We start from the raw sequence: 12,463 nt of genomic DNA on the forward strand, positions 1-12,463 counted from the left end.
TGAGGGGTGGGTAGGAATCTGGGGATTAGTGTGTCCAGGAGTGACATACGTATGAATACATCCCTCCAACTGCGGTGCAAGGCGATGGGTCAAGATAGTCCGGCTGGAAAGGTCAAAAGGCCTCCCTCACTCAGTCTCTCTCGATCCGGCCCGCCACGCAGCAGGTGGGCAGACGTATCCGCCGCCAAGACCTGGACAAATCTCACCCCATGAACCATGAATGATAATGGCAGGAAAATTAAAACGATTTTGACCCTAGGAACTTACTGAAAAGTTTGGATACTCCTGGTCAATATGATGGGTAGGGCGGCTACATGGTCTGGGGCCTAGGGCGGCCAAGACTGCAAATCCGCCTCTGCGTGCAGTACCTACCTATATTTTAAAGGGCAAGATATAAGTACGAACTGCAAATTAAATCAAGCGTGGGTAAATAACTAATTCAAGTCATATGATATATAGGGGAGATGGGGACGATTGTACCACGGGTCAGTAGTACCTACCAAAGCGAATAACTATAATAATTATTTATGTATATAATCCTTCGTCTGGCGGTGGCTCCGACATGTGCAGACGCCAATAGCTCGCGGGGTACACATACACATGCAACCCCAACGTTTGCGATTGGAAGAAGAAATTTTTAAGCAGTTCTTTCGACTGCATTCATAGCTTTCTTTTTGTATTTATTTTACTATCCACATTTCCTTGTACAAAAATAAATTATTTTTTTCGACGGGTTTTGAAGCGTTTTTTCAGGCCCATAATGATATAATAACAGAACATGAATAAAACTTTCACACAACTTGAAATTTTATGATTTATTGTTCATATTTTGTGAAACAACCCGTCCTTAGTATCGCCCCGAAGAAAGACCACCAACATTGAACATTATAGCACCTTTCTCAACTTCGTCTTTTGGCTTTCGTCTCCCACTAGAGGTATGTAGGTACATACCTGCTTTCACATCAATTTTAAATTTATTATATTTTAAATTGACAGTCCTGCCATCGTTGCCACTATCAAATTTCATGTGCCGATTAGTAACACAAGATAAAATGTTACATTCCTCTGTAATAAATACACAACCAACTCTCAGACACACTCACTAACCAATAGGATGCATGATCTGGGAAATAAGTTTGGGGGTACTATTGATATAATTATTGACTCCATTTATAGAATTAGGAGTAATATATACAAGTGCTTTGTTGTATCCTACAAATTATACTCGTAGTAGCGTTGGTAATGTAGTATTAGTGATTTGCCTTATATGTAGTATTGTTCTAGTTTCTATATTATTCTATGTTACTGTTTCATGTTTTACTAGTATTGTTTCATATTGAGTTTATAAGTTACTGTTACATCATGTAATTTTTGTTGTTGTTCAATTTTCGATAGCTCCCTAGATATATTCTGTTCTTAAAATCCATGTAAAAACCCGAATGGGCATAAAACTAAATAAAATATAATAAAAATCATGAGCACAAAACAAATTTTCTCATTTTTTATTTTAATTAATTTGAACTTTATATTTATTTTTCTGGAAATTTTATGACTGGTAGTTTTAGAAATGTATACCAAAAATGTATCATACCTTCAACAAAAATATGAATATTTATTTAGTACTTATAAAGATATAGTAACATAGTTGGTCGCATGTCAGTGAGTAAGTACGTGATCTACGTATTTTCTGTAATACTGGTGTGCGTGACTTGGTCGTTATTTTATTTGTTTAATACAGTATATATCTAATCTAATAATTAATTCTGTGCATGCATTTACAATTGACGCCTTTGTTGAGTCAGATAAATAAATTAGTCTTTGAAAAGAAATAGATTTTGTAAGAAATCTTGAACTTCCAACAGATATCACTTTTCAACTAAATACATTACGATCGTCAAATCACATTTTTACAGACATTGCCTTATTTAAAAATATATATTTAGTAAATCTTTTTGAGTTGTCCACAAATATTAAAAAAAATTGTTTATGGATGGTTATCGTCGTTTTGATCGTAAGCAAATATATCGTATGCAAAATATCGCATGTAGAAAGGTCGTAATTATGAACGTATTATTTGCCTACAATCATTTGCTTATTATTTGCATACGATAATTTTGCTTACGATCATTTTGGTTACTTACATTTTGCTTACGATCATTTGAGAGTTAAGATCATTTGATTACGATCATTTTACCTATAACCTTTTTGAACTAATTAGTAAAAATGTTCAAAAGACTGGATTTGGATAGCAGTTCAATAGTTAATATTATTACCATTATATTAAAATGTTAATTTCTTCAAAAAGTTCATTGAAATTATTAATTTAAGTTTTAGTCATTTTCACAATCCTAAAATAGGTTTTCAAATTCACTAAAATATTATTATATTTATTATGTAAATAGAATAATATAATATTACCCAGCACCATTATACCCACTAAGGAAACCATTTGTTTAATAAATTACCAGAAGAAATCCAAAGCATTAATGATAAAAACAATAATATAGAACCATATAAAAAAATATTTTAGGGAAATCATTAAGAAAAAACCTGATTCCCTAGTTTCACTTGAAAATCTCACAAGTTATCCTACAATACTCTATTTATCCTACATAATATATTTTTTTCTTCTTTCCAAATACAACAATTTGCATGGATTTTAATTTCGTAATTATTTTTTACTTTGTAACCAAGTTATATTACTTTTTCGCAAATGTACACTCCTCTTCCATCCACAAGCAAATGCTTTTAATGGAAGTGTAGTATAAATTAAAACAGTACCTACCACTTATGTTGCGATATTGTAAAACGCCTTTCAAACTAATGTGATGCAATCTGCATAGCACCGATGCTAATTATTTGTGGAATTTAAAATTACGGGCGTAGTGGAATATTTCAAACATAATTTTCGACCAATATTCGAATTTATTCGGGAAACATGCGTTTTCAAGCTTGTTACCAGTAAATTTTATCGGTTATATTACAATATTACGAACTAATGTTATCGATTTGACTGTCCTGATACGGGCATTTCCTAGTTTGACAGAAAGTTCATAAATCTAAAAAATATCAATAATATTACAAGACGTCAAACAAACCGAAAATTTCACAAACGACAGGAGGGAAGCTAATAGTTAACCATGATTACTGTGATAGTAATTTTTCTCACGTAAATACTGTTAGCGCTTCCCTTACGATGCTCGAAAATCCCACGAGCTCAGTCTCGGGTTTACGAATTTTGCCATTTATAAGTGAGATCAAAATTATTAGTATACTTATATTTATTACTTATGTAAATCATTTTTTTAATTGTGTGTATTAAAGACATAAGTAATTTATTATGTATTATTTCAAAAAACGAGGGAAAAACATCGGCCACGCATTAAAACGCATGATTCGTCCAAAATAGCTTACCACAAATAACTCAACACAGTGACTATTCAACACACCTTTAAAAAGTGATATAAAGACATTAAAAACGATGAAAATTTTTTTTTAAACCTAACCTAACCTAACCTAACCTACTTAACCCGGTTAATAAAGTTTTTGTTTCATCACTTTCCATGAATTTATATAACTTTTTAAAGATTTTATCAATTATCATTTTGATGATTTATCCGGTCACCGTCAGGGTTAACTAAAACATCTAGTATTCTCAGTATCGCTCTGGTGTAATACCACCATTCAGAATTGTAGGTTGCTTCAAATGGCTTTGGAATGTTTGGTGACCAGATCTGAATATCCAGGTTCAGCCCCACCTTCATCTTCCCCATCTCGCCTCACAACATACCCCGATTGGGCATGTCATAATATCACCGGCTCTAGAGGGTTGGGAGCAGTTTTCAGGGAGAGGAATCTTGTGATGTTTTACATTTAAAAAAAAATTGTATTCACTGGCACAGTGTGGACAGAGGGCCTTAAAATAAGCAATTAGTAGCGTTGACTGTAATAGGATTTATTCTAATCATTATTTTATCCTTGCTTACGAACACCCAAAATATGAACTCTGAATTAGTATATTAGATAGATAATAATTACAGACATGTCAAATAGTCACCGGCGAGGAAGGGTTCACAGCTTTGTTGATAATGTTTTGAACAGCTGCTTTGATTAGTTATGTTTTCATCACACCCAGACGAAATAGAATAGAATAGAATGTTGTCAATTTGTATGACATTTACATAATATTCTTATTTCTAAGCGAGATATAAATGTAATTAGAAATTGTTATACATTTGATAACCGTTGTTACGAGTAGCCAGCAGGGAGCCATTATTTGAATAGATAAGCGAGTTCGATTATATTATTAGTTCCGAAGTTCAAGCAAAGGTTACAATAACAAATATTTACAATTAAAGTTTGTTGATTGATAAACAAAATTTCAAGGTTATCTCATGTTTTATAATTTTTTTGTAGCACTACACCTAAATTCTGTAAAAAAAAACTAAAATATGAAAGATTGTTGAAGTATATATGAATTTACCATATTATTGAATTAATATCATTCCTTAAAATATGAATATGGAAACGTTTATGAACTGCTTACTGTGGTTCAAAGCCAATGAATCCTCCTAGATTTCGCCGTTTATCCAATATTTTTAGGTTCTATTAATTTGGCACATAATGACAAGTGATCGCTCAAATGTAATTGCAAATTTGCCATAATCTGCCAAAAATCACTCGAGTGGATTTGATTTATTTCCAGTTATAATAATATAGGTACACTTCGGTACAGTCAAGTTGATATACTTACAGGAAAGCAATGCCGATTATTGAGTCAGGTGGGTAGGACTCTTGGTTAACAGTTGATGGACGTATTTAGAAAACTCTTGACGCAGGAAACAGGTGAATCTACATCACGAAGATGTCCCATTTTTTTTAATCTGAGAAGTTCTACCTTTTTCTTCTCACATTTTGTTTAGCAACCATATAGTTAAAAACTATCGGAACCGGATCTACGCTTCGACACATCTTAATACATTAAGAGGAAGCTACAAGCCAAAAATGTGTATATTCTTGGTATACCTTATATTGTAGGTAATAGGCATTAAAATCGCTTGACAAACGGAGTCTAGAAACGTTCGATTTCAAGGACAAAACTGTTTTTTATTTATTTTGTAAATAATTTTATAAGAAAGCAAAAAAGTTAATCAAGTGAAACTGTCACAGATAATCTTAGCTATAATTCTGTATTTATTAAAAGTTGTTTTCTTTACGAGTTCATAATTTGTATTGAAAATTTTTTTTTAGTAGTTCACATTTATATTTTTTATTTAGTAAGTAATTTATTATTTTATTTGTATTCTACTCAAGCGAAACGATAGGAAAATCTTCAATTTATCTAAAGCATATTTTTCGGTATTCATAATGTACACCAATTCATTATAAAGATTAATCAAAATAGCATTAAGCTTCGCCTTAAACAGACCACAAAATCGACCAGTTTCCCGCTTGTACTACGAGTTTCCTGATACCGGATTCTTTGTCTTGAACGGATAGAGTTAGTTTTATTAAAAATGTCTTCAAATTATTGTTTATCCGGTTAAAAACGGTATTACAGGTCTTTAACGAATGAATTAGCAGGCTTCCTGATAAACTTTGAGTACATTTCGAATACATTATCACGATGTCGGTTACCAATAATTTGAAGAGATTTAAAAAAAAAATCCGTACAGTGGCCCGGCCAGTACCCCATATTGTTCACAACTTCAAGCCAATCTCTCAACCCAGTTTTATTTCTGTCGTTAACAAAATACATATGATTACATATGTGGCCGACTTCTGTTTCTCTTTACCAACGAAGAATTTGCCATCCAATGACATCGATATTCCAACGCTAATCAGCATATTGTACTCACCGAATAGATACTACAGATAGCATCAGATGAATGTGAAGATATTATATATACTTTCAACTAAGTAGATACCTTTGACTTGCTGTTAAACATCATTCTAACATAATATTGTTAAAAAACTCACAAAATGGCTTTAAAAAAAAGAGAAAATACTTCCACAATATTTCTAGCACGTTTATTGTTACTCAGTTAACAATCCATGCATTACAATCAGCTCAAAGAAGACACAGATAATGTTATATAAAAATTAACTCCGGGTATTTATTTCAGTATTTGCCTCGTCAAAATCAAGAATTCAAATGGATGTGTTTGTTGCAAAGAATCTTTAGTGTGAAAAATGTTACGTATTAAAATAAATAGTTATATAATGTATGAAAAAATAAGAGAATCAATGCGTTTACGGAATTGTATTTAAAGTGTATACAAAATTTTAGTTTTTTTAAGACATATTAAAACTTTATTAGTTTGGTTAAGCCCTAATGATGATTTTCGTGGTGATGCTCAGATCCATGGCTTCCGTGGTCTGATCCGTGGCTAGCGTGATCCTTTCCGTGGTCTGATCCGTGGCTTCCGTGGTCCTTTCCGTGGTCTGTTCCGTGGCCTGCGTGTTCTACTCCGTGGCTGCCGTGTTCTGAACTGTGGCTGCCGTGCTCTGAACTGTGGCTTCCGTGGTCATCGTGTCCATGCTCTGAAATAGATAACCGTTATGTTTATAAAACAAAACCAGATTTATTCGATTCGATTCGATTTTGGAAGTAGGAGCACTAGTACGTAGACATTATTATAACCACATTCAGCAAAATAAAATGTTATAGTAAGTTAGTTATATTAAGTAATCTGTAAACTTATATGTACAAGTGACTAAAATAAAATAAAAACATATAAAATAAGCAAATCTGCGCAATAAGATAATCTAATATACGAGTAGCTACTCGTATATGTTTATCTTATCGTATATATATTTTGTTTTTCCCATCTCCTTCCTCTTAATATACACCATCTTGGGGATGCCATGGACTCACTATAGGAGAGATGTAGTGAATTTGGCACTTTATTTATAATATTTTCTTACCATTCTTGTCATGGTCAGCCATAGATACGGCGAAGAAAGCGATGATGAGGAAAAGGAAAACTCCCTGTAAAAGAAAATTAATAATTAATCGAACAATAAATATATTCAATTAAGGCCCGTTGAATCACAAAATGTTACCAATTCGTGAAATTTTAATATTAATTTTCAAGTTATGTGAAAGGTCCATTAATTTTCTGTTATTATTAAACTATTGGCCAATTGTTTCACAGAACTGAGGTAATAACAGAACATGGAAATTAACTTTGAAATTTGATTAATTGTTCTAATTCTGTGAAACAACTGGCCCTTACACTTGTCGTGTTGTGTACCTATTAGGTAGTTACTACCGGGTTTTGAACAAATTGCAATTTTTTTGTTTTTGCATAACATGTTTACTTAAATAACAATAACATGATAACCGAACAAAATAAATAATTTTAACAAAAGGTATAAAAAATATCTAGTACGGACAAGTGCTTTTTTATTTTTATTTTTTTTTAATTTATAATATATATGGGCTACTAAAGAATTCGATTTTCTATAATTTTAGAAGAAACTTTGCCTTTTTTTTTCGAATTGTTCGTAAATATTAAAAAAAACATTCCGACGTCAGCTATTGTTAATATAATGAAAAATAAAGTAAAAACAGAACATTGCAAAAAATGTGATTTTTGGGTAGAAATTTTAATTTATGTAACACAAATTTGTATTCCTAGGTAAATCGGTCGTTTACAATTTAAATTTCCGCCCAACAAAATGATATTTTTAATCGGTTTTATTTTATTATGTATCATATTTTTCAATAAATTGAGTGAAATGTTTTTTTTAATGATTATCATTAACTCATAAATAATTGACAAATCTGCATCAAAATCATGAAAATATTTTTTTTAATAATCTATATTTTATAATTTAAAGCTCAAATTAATAGAGTGGCACATATCTTACTAGACCTTTGCTAAACCTTTTTATTAAAAAAATATTATTCGTGTTGTTGTGGTATTTGGGCTAAAAACCAGTTTAATTTTTGTGTGAAAACGACCGCGCAACCGTTTCACTTAAGAGGAAGCTACAAGCAAAAAATGTGTATATTCTTGGTATACCTTATATCGTAGGTAATAGGCATTAAAATCGCTTGACAAACGGAGTGTAGAAACGTTCAATTTCAAGCACAAAACTGGTTTTTATTTATTTTGTAAATAATTTTATAAGGAAGCAAAAAAGTTAATCAAGTGAAACTGTCACAGATAATCTTAGCTATAAAACTGTATTTTTTAAAAGTTGTTTCCTTTATGCGTTAATACATTTCTGAAAATTTATTTTTTGGTAGTTTACATTTATATTTTTTATTGAGTTTTTTTTTGCTTTCTACTCGAGCGAAACGATAGGAAAACCTTCAATTCATCTAAAGCATATTTTTTGGTATTCATAATATACACCAATTCGTTATAAAGATTAATCAAAATAGTGATTTGTCATTAAGCTTCGCCTTAACGGTTTATCTAAAGTTCCATAAAGAAACATAATATTTTTTGTTTCTTTAAATTATGGTAAAACCTTTTTAAACACAGTATGATTTTCAAGATTCAATAATTTTGTTGAAGATTTTGTTAGAAAAATTTTGGTTTCAGAACTAAAATTATAACTATAACTAAGTATTTTAGCAAATGTAAAAGTAAATTAAGATGATAGTTTAATTAGGTAAACTTACGAAGAACTTCATGTTGATAATGGATTGTTGCGCAATGAAGTGTTGTATAAATGACAAAAACTGCACAGGTTATGATTTGATCGAGTCGGGTTGCCTCCTTTTATATGGGTTTGCAACAAAACCAAAACAAACATTTCTCTTGATTGCCCGTGTAAAAAATAGTAATAATATTTGTTGTTGTTTTCCGAAGCCAGTGGTATCAAACGGGGGAGATTAGAATAATGGATTATGTATTTTAATTAAATTATATTAACATGCGGACAGAACAGGTTTCAAACCAAGTACAACTGACGAGCTCTATAGTTAGGATAAATTGTATAGCCATGTAAGTCTATAAATATGTCATTATGACAGTTGTTTTAGGCTTTCGTCGTAAGTCACTAGATATAAGTCGTAGATGAGCTAGCTTAAAACTAGGATTATAAATCTGTCATCTCATACAACGAAAGTGAATTTTCGATTTACGTAATTAAAAATTAAAATGCTTAAATTAAAAATATCACAAATGTTCACAAATTCCTTTTATATTAATTAAGGTAAATCAGAAGATTTTATCAAAAAATATTTCATATAATCCGTGTCCAGCGATACCGAATAATTACCTAATTAATTTAGCGCATCTATAAAAGAGCATATTAGGAATTCTTTTAAGTATACGTTTAATATGTGTTTGTATGTAGATAGTTTTAGATATTTAGAAACCCTGTGCCGAAATTCAAATTACTGTTATGCTGTTTTTATTGCCAAATAATAGTTTCTTGTGTTTGTTTCACCTGCCGTAAGTAAGTCAGAGTTTACATGTTGATTATAAAATATTAAATTATAATTAAACAAACTATTCAATGTCATCGGTAGAACGTATCGTATGACATATCATAGTCTATAAAGTGGCATTGGCGTATATTTAGTGGCAAATTGTTTCCAATATTTAAGAAAAAATATACGTTTTTGTAGAAAAAAACTACTTTCTCTCAGTTTTAATTTTTTTTTTTTTTCATAATTAGTTTAAAGCAAAATTATTTTAAAGAGCATACGTTTTAATGTATTTTTACACATCTATAATGGTTCAAATTGGTTCGGAACATTTTGGAATATCCGCCTGCAGTCCCCTCTTACCCGGCAGTAGCCCAAAGATGCTAGGTGCGTAGTGAAGTTCATCAATTATTATTTATATACAGTGTTTTCCAATAAGAGGTGTTATTTTGGATAGCCCGCTATTTCGGTAGAAGTTACTTTGGAAACTGTCATTTTTTGACACTTGACAAGTAGAAACTACGTCATTAATAAAAATGAAACGATACACGTCGACAATCAAATGCACATCATTTCGAGTGATGAGGTCCATTTCCACCTCGGTGGCTTCATCATCAAGCAAAATTGTCGCATCTGGGGCTCGGAAAACCCAAGAGTTATTGTTGAAAAGCCTCTCTATCCTCAACGTGTGACTGTTTGGTGCGGTTTATGGTCCGGCGGAGTTATTGGACCTTCCTTTTTTGAAAATGAGGCTGGAGCAACAGTTACGGTGAATGGATTGCGCTATCGAGAGATGATTAATGATTTTTTATGGCCGGAATTAGATGGTATTGATCTGGACAACGTTTACTTTCAACGAGACGGCGCTACGTGCCACACAAGCAACGAAACCATTGATATTTTACGATTGAATATCAAAATAACACCTCTTATTGAAAACCTGTATATTAAAAATAATACAACTGAATTAAAATAATAATAAATTGTATCTAGCATTAGTATCTAGGTACTAAAAATTGAGCTTCATTCGAACAATATTCATTTAACGTTGTTTTTTTTTACTCTAAGAGCTTCCTAATGTCGGGTCTCCAGCAACCAAATGTTTTCAAAGCATTGGACAAAACCATAACATTGGGTCGGGGTCACCAACGGAAAACAAAAACATTGGGGCCCTGCTGTCGCAACGTTTCATGTTTGCGCTAACATGTAGTTCAATGTGTTTAATATTGTTGCTGAAATCCTTTACAAAGATAAAATTTAATAAAAATCTGATTAAAATAATAATTAACCATAGACATATGAATATTAGTAGACCTGCCCTAAGTGATTAAAAGCGTATTATCCCCACTCCCCATACCGGTTCCATTGGAGCCGGCTGTGCTCGCGTATGGCCTCAAGTGAAATTTGAAAACGTGACGTCATCATTCTTGTGCGAACTATGGTCGAGGCATCATCGGTTCATTTTACGAAATAACACGGCAAAATGTTGACTTGTACTATGAAAACTTGTAAAAATAGATTTGAAAAAGAGAATAAACCCAATTGTCGTATTACATTCCATATATAAGCATTATTTTACTTTATTTTAAGCATATTCACATCGTATAATATAGATCAGTTTTAGAAACATATACTATCACATCGAGAAACGTCTGGACGCGAAACACAAAGCTGGTTGGTTGCTGGGAAGTAAATTATGAACATTTATAAAAGTGTCTTAACTAAATACTTAAACGAAATATTCGACTCTGAAAATAGAACCGAATTTTTTTGCCGAATTTGGACTTCGCAAATTTGTTCATAACGTGGCGAGTAATTTGCGCTCCCATGTAAAAATGTCTATTCATTCAAAAGCAGATTTTACCTTTAAGAAGTAAATGGTGATATTATAATGCGAGATGCCTATTTACTGTCAGATTGATTTATTGACGAATCACAGTCAGCCTTACTCCCTTCGTTCTTCAACAGTTGATTTTACCCCTCGCCATTATCTTCTCGTCTATTAATTCCTATGTCTGTGTAATTAACCCTCAGTTCGACCACAGATTTTATTATGTATTTTTTACTTACTGTTTATAGGGTCAACCATAGGGAAAATAATGTACTCATAAGTTGGGAATACGCTTTGTACTTTATATTTAATTTATGCAAATGAATATTATTATTATGATTATGATCAAAGGAAATTAATTTCAGCTTGTATTCAATCAAGTGTCAGCTTTAAAACAGATAAATGATCATCATAAGATCAATCATCGATGGTGAATAATCATTTCGACGGTCTCCGTGGGCGAGGGGTAAGGCTCTCGGCTAGGGTTCACATCCCGGCGTGCGCAAGTAAATTTTATTTGATTAATTTGCGTTATTTCATAATTTATCAAATTAAAATAATATAAAGTATACTTGCGGCACGTTCCAGAGTTGAAGATACTCTCAGTATCGCCCTGGTGTAAGACCACAATTCAGAATCGAAACGTAGTTTGATATGATTTTAGCCGTGTTTGGTGACCAGATCTGAAGAGCCAGGTACTCCCCCATCTTCATCTTTCCCATGTCCTTCCATTCAGCCTCACAACGTACCCCAATTAAGGATGCCATCCCTTATGATGTCTTACTAGCTCCAGACGTTTGGGAGCAGTTAGAACTCTTGTGCGGTGTTCAAATAAAAAAAAAACATAGTTTAATCTATTTAATTAATTAATTCAGAATCTTTGTAAAATCTCTGTGCTGTACGAGTATGAAGTTGAAAAACAACTTTTCAGAAGCAAAAGAATCTTCTTGAAAATATAATTCCTATGAGGAAAAATACTAGTTTTTTTTGTACAAATTACACGCAATTATGCAGAAGAATTTTAATAGATAATTGATTGAATAATGTTTTGTATTACGTATTCATTTATTTGCATTACTAATCTAAAGACAATTCAATGGGTCAGATAAATAAGCCATTTGTTGTTTTGACATTTTCCTGTCTGATGTTCCTATTCCTATATTAAGGCGAAGCTTAATGCCAAATCACTATTTTGATTAATCTTTATAACGAATTGGTGTACATTATGAAACAAAAAAATA

The 12,463-nt window shown here is 31.9% G+C and overlaps 1 long non-coding RNA gene across 1 annotated transcript; it reads right to left on the reverse strand.

The window, feature by feature from the left end:
- Positions 1–6,008: 6,008 nt before the first annotated feature.
- On the reverse strand, positions 6,009–8,734 carry LOC149418500 (uncharacterized). Its single transcript, XR_016302985.1, has 3 exons — positions 8,639–8,734; positions 6,928–6,991; positions 6,009–6,543 (listed from the first exon to the last, which is right to left on the reverse strand). It is a non-coding gene; the product is annotated as an uncharacterized LOC149418500 (long non-coding RNA).
- Between the last annotated feature and the right edge of the window lie 3,729 nt (positions 8,735–12,463).

This window comes from Hesperophylax consimilis, chromosome 13 (assembly GCF_061612785.1).
Source record: "Hesperophylax consimilis isolate HC1 chromosome 13, BYU_Hcon_1.0, whole genome shotgun sequence".
Classification (NCBI taxonomy): domain Eukaryota; kingdom Metazoa; phylum Arthropoda; class Insecta; order Trichoptera; family Limnephilidae; genus Hesperophylax; species Hesperophylax consimilis.